Genomic DNA, 8,222 nt, shown 5'->3' with positions numbered 1-8,222 from the left:
TTTTTACCCTTTGCCTCCGTTGCCACCTGTTGGTGACCCCTTGAACATATAAAAGGAGGCCCGTGTGCAACGTGGAGGAGGGGGTTTTTTAGCTAGTTCGAACACTCACGCTCGGTCTTGCTAGCTGCTGAAGTGTACTGTAGAACTCCGCGCTCCCGAGCAAGAAATCAATACAAACCACAAAGCAGGAGTAGGGTTTTACGCATCCGTGCGGCCCGAACCTGGGTAAATCGCTCGCGTGCATCGCCTCGATCCGCTCTTTGCACGACCTCCGCCCCCGCCGAACCGAAAGGGACCCGGTCCGCCGGTCCCATAGGTGCCCATGGATCAGTACCCCGACATCTTTGGCGCGGCGGAGGAGGGCGAGCTGGCGCAGCGGAAGGTGGTGCTCAATAATTTGTTAAGCAGGTTTATCTCTCGGTCTGCTGAGCGCGCCCTGCCGTTTTTCAAATTATTGAAAAAGGCAGGTCCAATGAAATGGGATCCGGAAGCGGAGGCTGCGCTGCAAGACTTGAAGAGATACCTGTCCTCCCCTCCAATACTTGTCGCACCTAAGCCACAAGAGAAGTTGCTACTGTATATAGCGGCAACCAATCAAGTGGTTAGTGCTGCGTTAGTAGCGGAGAGGGAGGCAGATGACGAGCCTGCAACCACGGCAAGCACTTCCAGCGACAAGCAGGGGGCTTCCCCGACAAGCTCTGGCCCCGACAAAGATGGATCTGCGCAGATGCACGAGGAGACACAAAAGAAAGTGGTGCAGCACCCAGTTTACTTTGTCAGTTCCCTCCTGCAGGGGGCTAGATCAAGATATTCTGGTGTGCAGAAATTGCTTTTTGGCCTCCTCATGGCCTCGAGAAAGCTGCGCCATTACTTCCAAGCACATGAGATCACAGTTGTCACTCGCTTTCCGCTGAAGAGGATACTACAGAATCCAGAAGCGACAGGCAGGATTGTTGAGTGGGCACTGGAGCTGTCAAGCTTTGGCCTCAAGTTTGAGAGTACTTCAACTATCCAGGGCAGAGCATTGGCAGAATTTATAGCTGAATGGACGCCAACACCAGATGAAGAAATTCCAGAAACGAGCATCCCCGACAAGGAAGCAAGCAAAGAATGGCTGATGTACTTTGATGGTGCCTTTTCGCTGCAAGGCGCCGGCGCTGGTGTGCTGCTTGTCGCACCCACCGGAGAGCACCTCAAGTACGTAGTCCAAATGCACTTTCCCAAGGAGCAAGCAACAAACAATACTGCAGAGTATGAGGGATTGCTTGCCGGTCTCAGGATCGCGGCAGACCTTGGGATCAAGAAGCTCATCGTCAGGGGTGACTCACAGCTTGTCGTCTGCCAAGTAAACAAGAATTATCAGAGTCCGTTGATGGAAGCTTACGTCGACGAAGTGAGAAAGCTAGAAGAGCGCTTTGACGGCATACAAATGGAGCATGTTCCAAGAGCTCAGAACGCCATTGCTGATGGCCTGTCAAAGTGCGCCGCACTTAAGCTACCTGTGGAACCAGGGATCTTTGTACTCAAGCTGACTCAGCCGTCCGTAACGCCATCAACTGGACAGAGCAAAAAGAGGAAGTTGATTTCTGGTGACTATTTGCCGGCAGAGCTTCCCGAAGCCGCCGCCAAGAAGGCCCCTAAGATCAACGCCGAAGGCGCTGAGGAGCAGTCTGCTCCGGCAAGCCCTAGGGTTTGTTCCGTTGAAGCAGAAGCTCCCGATAAGTTTTGCTCCGGCAAGCTTGTCGGGGAACGTCAAGCTCCGGCAGAGAGGCAGCTTCTCGCCGTAGAAGCGGATGTTCCCGCAGCAGCTGAGACCAACACCAAGAGCGCTGAGGAGCAAGATGCTCCGGCAAGCCCTAGGGTTTGTTCCGTTGAAGCAGAAGCTCCCGGCAAGTTTTGCTCCGGCGAGCTTGTCGGGAACATCAAGCTCCGGAAGAGCCGCAGGTTCCTGCCGTAGAAGCGGATGTTCCCGCAGCAGCAGATTTGCCTTTAGTCCTTGTTGTCGAGCCACAAGCTCCAGCATGGGCACAGCAGATTGTCCGTTTCCTTCAGACAGGAGAACTTCCCGAAGAGCAAGAAGAAGCGGAAAGAGTAGCCCGGCAGTCAAGTATGTACCAGTTTGTCGACAAGACACTGTACAGAAGAAGACTCAACGGTGTGAAATTGAAGTGTATTCACTGGGAAGATGGACAAAAGCTGTTGGCAGAGATACATGGAGGCATATGTGGTCACCACATTGGCGCAAGAGCACTTGTCGGCAAAGCATTCCGGCAAGGTTTCTTCTGGCCAACAGCCCTCCAGGATGCAACTGCACAAGTAACCAAGTGTGAAGCATGCCAGTTCCATTCCAAGCAGATACACCAACCATCTCAAGCTCTCCAGATGATCCCTTTATCCTGGCCATTTTCGGTCTGGGGGCTCGACATCCTCGGCCCCTTTCCCCGAGCTGTCGGGGGCTTTGAGTACTTGTACGTTGCAATCGACAAGTTCACAAAGTGGCCGGAAGTGGAACCAGTGAGAAAGGTGACCGCACAGTCAGCCGTCAAGTTCTTCAGGTCGATTGTTTGCCGCTTAGGGATCCCTAACAGGATAATCACCGACAACGGTACACAATTCACGAGCCGCACCTTCATGCAGTACGCCCAAGACCTTGGCGCCAAGGTCTGCTTCGCTTCTGTTGCTCACCTGAGAAGCAACGGTCAAGCAGAGAGAGCAAATGCTGAAGTGCTGCGCGGGCTCAAGACCAGAACTTTCGACAGGCTGCACAAGTGCGGAAGAAACTGGATCGAGGAGCTGCCGGTGGTTCTTTGGTCGATCCGGACGACGCCAAATCGAGCCACTGGATAGACACCTTTCGCTCTAGTCTATGGAGCAGAGGCAGTTATCCCCACGGAACTCGTATACGGGTCACCTCGAGTGCTCGCTTATGATGAGCTTGAGCAAGAGCAGCTGCGACAAGATGACGCGCTGCTCCTTGAGGAAGACCGTCTTCAGGCTGCTGTGCGAGCTGCTCGCTACCAGCAAGCTTTGCGCCGCTACCATAGCCGCAAAGTTAATGCCAGAAGTCTCGAGGAAGGCGACCTTGTTCTTTGGCGCGTTCAGTCCGCCAAGAATTCCAACAAGTTGACGCCGAAGTGGGAAGGCCCTTACCGGGTGAAACGAGTCACTAGGCCTGGCACTGTCCGCCTGGAGACCGAAGAGGGCATTCCGGTGAGCAACTCCTGGAACATTGAGCATCTTCGTAAGTTTTACCCGTAAGGCGCGGTTGCCGGAACCTGTTCCGGCAACCACCTTTTGTACAAGTTTTGCCGCTGTTGCATGTAATCCTTTGTACAAATCCGGGCGCAGAACTCGTGCATAAATAAAGCTCATATGCCCTGCGCATTTTGTCGATTTTATGCTTTCTATTTTTTGGCATATATGATCTGACACTTTGTGCAGCACCTACTCCACGGTAAGCACTAACGAGCCGTAAAGCTCCATATCTGTATTGTCTCCTTTCTTTTGAAAGGAAGGTTCCCCTCGCCCACAAGTTTGCCAGGGGGGGAGAGGAGAGGAGAAGATGATGGTATGGACCAGGCATCGTTCAAGAGAGTTTCGCCTTGCCGGGAAGCAAACAACAGAAAAGCTAAGTTGCCAAAGTTTGAGCAATCAAATTTTTTAATTTTTAAGTTATTTCCCTTGAACGACCGCCACTTTGTATGGAAAACCTGTGCGCGGAGGAACCTACTCGTAGCTAGTTGCGCCCTTACTTTGTTTCGAGTCCGCTCAACAAATTAAGTGAGCTGCTAAGCGCCCTTACTTTGTTTCGAGTCCGCTCAACAAATTAAGTGAGCTGCTAGCGCCCTTACTTTGTTTCGAGTCCACTCGACAACATTAAGTGAGCCGCAACTAGTCGCGACAAGGTTTCTTGCCGGTAGCGGCACCGCCAGCAGGCTGCTGACGTTCCACACTCAGCGCTCGCGGCTCTGGTGCCTGCACCGGCAAGTTCCCTAAAAGCGTAGGGTAAAAAGACATACAAAGGGAGGAATCAAGTAAAGGGGATAATGTTGCGAATCATTGCCCAGAACAAAGTTATATTACAAAAATAGCTTGTCGCAGCTCTAACAGACTGTTTTCATAACATGATAAACAGCGACAAGGAAAGAAGAAATGGGCGGCCTAATCCACGCGATCGCCTTCAACCCTCTTGATCCCGCTCACCTTGTCCACAATGGGTGTGACAAGGGCCTTGAGCTCCTCCAGATCAGCTTCTGGCGGCAAGGACCTGAGAATGTTGGTGAGGCGGAGGCCCGGATTGCGGAAGGCCACCTTCATCAATACTTTCTGGAGGGCCCCCGCGCAGACCCTGCGCAACTCGTCAGCCAGTTGCTTGGGGATCCTCTCCCGGAGTCGCTGAAGGGCCGTCGCCACGCCCTTGAAGAACAGAATGAGCTTGGCGCTGGGTTGGAGGTTGTCGTCGGAGGGATACCCGAGATCCTCCATCCCCAGTTGCGCCAGCTCCTTGTCGATGTCCGTGTCGGCGTTCACAAGGCTCTCCGTCCAGTGCGTCATGGTCTCCCTGAAGGCGTTCTGGGTGGTGGCAGCACTCTCCAGCAGCGCCTTGTCGGCCTTGATTTCCTCCTTCAAGGCCGCCTCCCGCTTCTTGGCGCTGTCCAAAGTCTTAGTCAAAGTGGTTAGCTTCAACTCAAGATCCACGTTGGAGACCTTGGCGGCACTGAGCTCTCTGCCCTTCTCGGCGAGATCGGCTTCTAGCTGTGCCACCTTCGTCTTCAATTCTTCCTTGGCGGCTTCGGCGGCGGCAGCGGCGTCTTCTGCTTGTTTGAGGGCTCCACCAAGTTTTTCCTCGCGTGCGGCAAGCTCCTCCTCGTGAGCGTCGAGGTTGACCTTCCGCTGCGCCAGCTCGCCCTCCTCCGCGGCTAGCTTCACACCGGCAAGTCGCTGCCGCTCTTCGGCTTCGGCCTTCTCGAGGAGGAAGGCCTTCTGCGCTTCAGCGAGCTGCTCCCGCTCCTCCGCCAAGGATCGGAGGGCTTCCCGGTGGAAACCCCCGAGCTCCTCCGCGCGCTTCTCGATATCAGCTCCCGCCTTCGCGACAAGTGCCTCGCGGGACTCCAGCTTGGCTTGCCGCGCGCGGTAGAGCGACATCAGTCTCCACAGCAGCCGCTCCTCCTCAGGCTCGTTGCTGCTGCTTGGCGCGTCGACCAGTTTCAACCCCGCGGAGGCGAGCACTTCTCCGTCGAAGACCTCCCCCTCGACCGGCGCTCTGGAGCTGGACGTCCAGGGAAGATTGATGAAGACGTCGTCACCGGCCTTCAGGTAGACGCCTGGCTGGGGCTCTCCGGAGCCTGGCGCTGCGGCAGCGGCGGACGGGTCGGCGGTCGGTGTAGCGCCTGGCGCTCCTGCGGCCTCAGGGCCGTCAGTGCGATCGTCGGACCCCTCGCCAGTTTCCGCGGCGTCAGCCTTGGCGGCCTCTGCGCCGGCGGCATGTCCAGCACCAGTTGCTTCGTCGGTGGCGACCTCGGTTTCCATCTGCTCCGTAGCGGATGGATCTGACAGCCGGAAAAGGGAAAGAGTCAAGCAAAAATCCAACAAAAAGAAGAACCCGAGGGAAGTTTTAAAGCAAGAGAAGTACCTGCACCAGGCTCTGCAGTCGTGGTCTCCGCCATCGGGGGGCCGCTGGTGCTGTTCCTCGCCGGAGAACCCTCCCTTGCCGGAGACTTCTCCCTCACCAGGAAGCCCTCCCTTGCCGGAGAATTCTCCCTTGTCGGGGGATTCTCCCTTGGCTCCTGGAGAGGCTGCTCGGCCCCTACACCAGTCAACAAGCAGATATCAGCAAAGGCAAGTACCCAAGCGCGCCTCGCAGCAGAAAGTAAATCATACACTTACGCTGGGGGCTGCCCTGGAGGAAAATCGCCGGGTCCGGCAAGGTTGTCTCGGGCGCGCCACCTACTGTCGCAGTGGGCTCGTCCTTGATGACGATCACCGGGACCTTGGCCCTCTTTGCCGCTCTCTGGGCCAGAGTCCTAAAGAAGAACAAGTTCAGAGAGAAAAGCAAGTGAGAAACAAGACCAACAGCAAGAATTGAAGAGATGCAAATACAGCAAGAGAAGCTTACTCTTCTTCTTCTTCTTCGTCGGAGCTGAACGCGGAGAAGTCGAAGTCTGGCCCGTGTCCGGCGTGAGGAGGCGGAGGAGTGGCTTCCCTTGGCCGCTTGGCGGGAGCAGTGGCGGTGGTCTGAGACGACCCCGCTCCGGCTGTCGGCGCGGCGTGAGTAGCGGTAGGGGCTGAAGCGGCGGTCCGACTAGACTCCGCTCCAGTTGCTGTCATAGCATGAGACGCTCCCGCGGCAACGGTGTTTGCCGCGGTGGAGCGTGTCACGCGGCGTGGCGACTGTTGACCCGCTTGCCGCTCCGCCACGTCACCGACCTTGCAGAGGCGCCTTCTTGGTGGAGATGGAGGCTCTGCTCGCGGCGAGCTGCCTGAAGATGAGGAGGAGGAGGAGTTGATTTCCAACGAGCCGCTTGTGTCCTTGGCAGGCTCGCTCGGCTCGGCGTCGCGCCCGGCAAGCTCCTTCTTGCCGGCAGGCTCCCCTCGCTCGGCACGGCTTGCCGCCTCCGCTGCATCGGCTTCCTCCACAGTGAGCCCAAACTCGCCCGCGGCTGCGGCTGCCGCTGCCTCCTCCAGTCTGGTGGCGATGAGCGCCATCTCCGCATCCGTGGTGTCGCGGGTGAGGCCGTCCTTCTCGTCGGTGCGGATTGGCACTTCCACCAAGTCGTCGAAGAACTGCTGCACGACGTCGTCAGCAGGCTCCTGCCAAGTGGGCACAATTCCGTGCGAGTCGCACTCCGGCATCATTGCGCGGATGCGGTCGAGTGCAGAATTGTTGCACAACGGGACGACGCCCCCCGGCAACCTGAAGACCTCGGGATGTTGGGGGTCATACTTGAACAGCTCCTGCAGCATCGCGTTGAGCTCCAAGACTATGAAGTTGTAATTGAGGCCTGGCCGCAGCCTCATGATGTCTGCTGCATTCTTGAACTCCCAAGTGGGCCTCCCCCGTTCCTGCAGGGGGGCGATGTGAAGGCGAAGGAAGTCTGCGCCAACAGTAAGCCCGGCAAGCGTAAGGCGCAGGATCCTGGTGACGGCAATCTTCAGCCTGGCGTCCTCCGGGGCCACGTCACTCCAATCGCTGCCGCGTGCTACTGGGGTTTGGCGCCGGGTGGTGAATGGCTGCCGGCTCTCCTCGTCAATCCAGCACCAATCAGCTCTCCACTCCTCCCACTTGCCGCGGAATTCTCCCTCCAGATAGGTCTCTTTCTTGCCGGCCCTTGAGATCCAGGCAATTCCGCCGGATAGAGGCTCTCCTCTCTCTACTCGGGGTATGAAAAAGTGGCGGAAGAGGGCTACGTTGGGAAGAACTCCGACAAAGTTTTCGCAGAGGTGTGCGAAAACTGCCATTGTCAGGACGGCATTGGGGGTGAAGTCGAGGAGGTGGAATCCATAGGTATTCATGATGTCGCAGAAGAAATCAGAGAAGGGCGGGCAGAGCCCGCAGTAGAAGAACAGAGCAAAGAAGGGGTATCCATTCGGGGCCTTCTTCCAAGCGGCGGCGGGGAGTACCTTTGTGCGCGGATGCGCGCGCGTCTCCGCCGACCAGAAAAGGTAGTAGTTCTCCCTCAGCTCCTTCGCGGCAAGCTTGGGGGGGAAGACGGACCGCTCCTTCCGCAGCGCCGCGAGCCGCTGCGCCTCGGTCGACTTCACGGCCTTCCCCTTGTTGGCCTTTGGAGCCATGGCGGAAGCAGTGGAGGAGGTTGATGGCGTTGGTGGTGCTGGTGGCGATGGGGGGCGGAGCGCTGCTCTCTCTCTCTCTCAGCTTTGGGAAGACGAGGGAGCGGCGGAGATTTCTGAGATTGGAAGCAGCAACGGGCGAATGTGCGAACTGCCCTTGTTTCCCCTGCTTATAAAGGGGGAGGGGGCGGACGTTCCGCATTTCCGAATAAAGAAACCACCCACGATCTCGCCCACGACGCCGCATTCAACGCATGCCGTTCGGGGAGGGCGCGGTGGATACGGAGTAAGATACGGCGTAACCTAGGCCGCGCGTGCCCGTGCCCTGTTTTGGGCCTAGCCCAACAACGCTCGGCACCGTGTATGGCCCAGGCCCGAGGGCTCCTGTCGGTGTACTAGAGTAGGGGTACCCTAATATCCCGAACTTGTGCACG

The sequence above is a fragment of the Triticum urartu genome, chromosome 6A (genome assembly GCF_056163025.1).
Source record: "Triticum urartu cultivar PI428250 chromosome 6A, HENAU_Tu73, whole genome shotgun sequence".
In the NCBI taxonomy this organism is placed as follows: domain Eukaryota; kingdom Viridiplantae; phylum Streptophyta; class Magnoliopsida; order Poales; family Poaceae; genus Triticum; species Triticum urartu.
The sequence above is the reverse complement of the archived record's forward strand: the minus strand, read 5'-3'. Positions refer to the sequence as shown.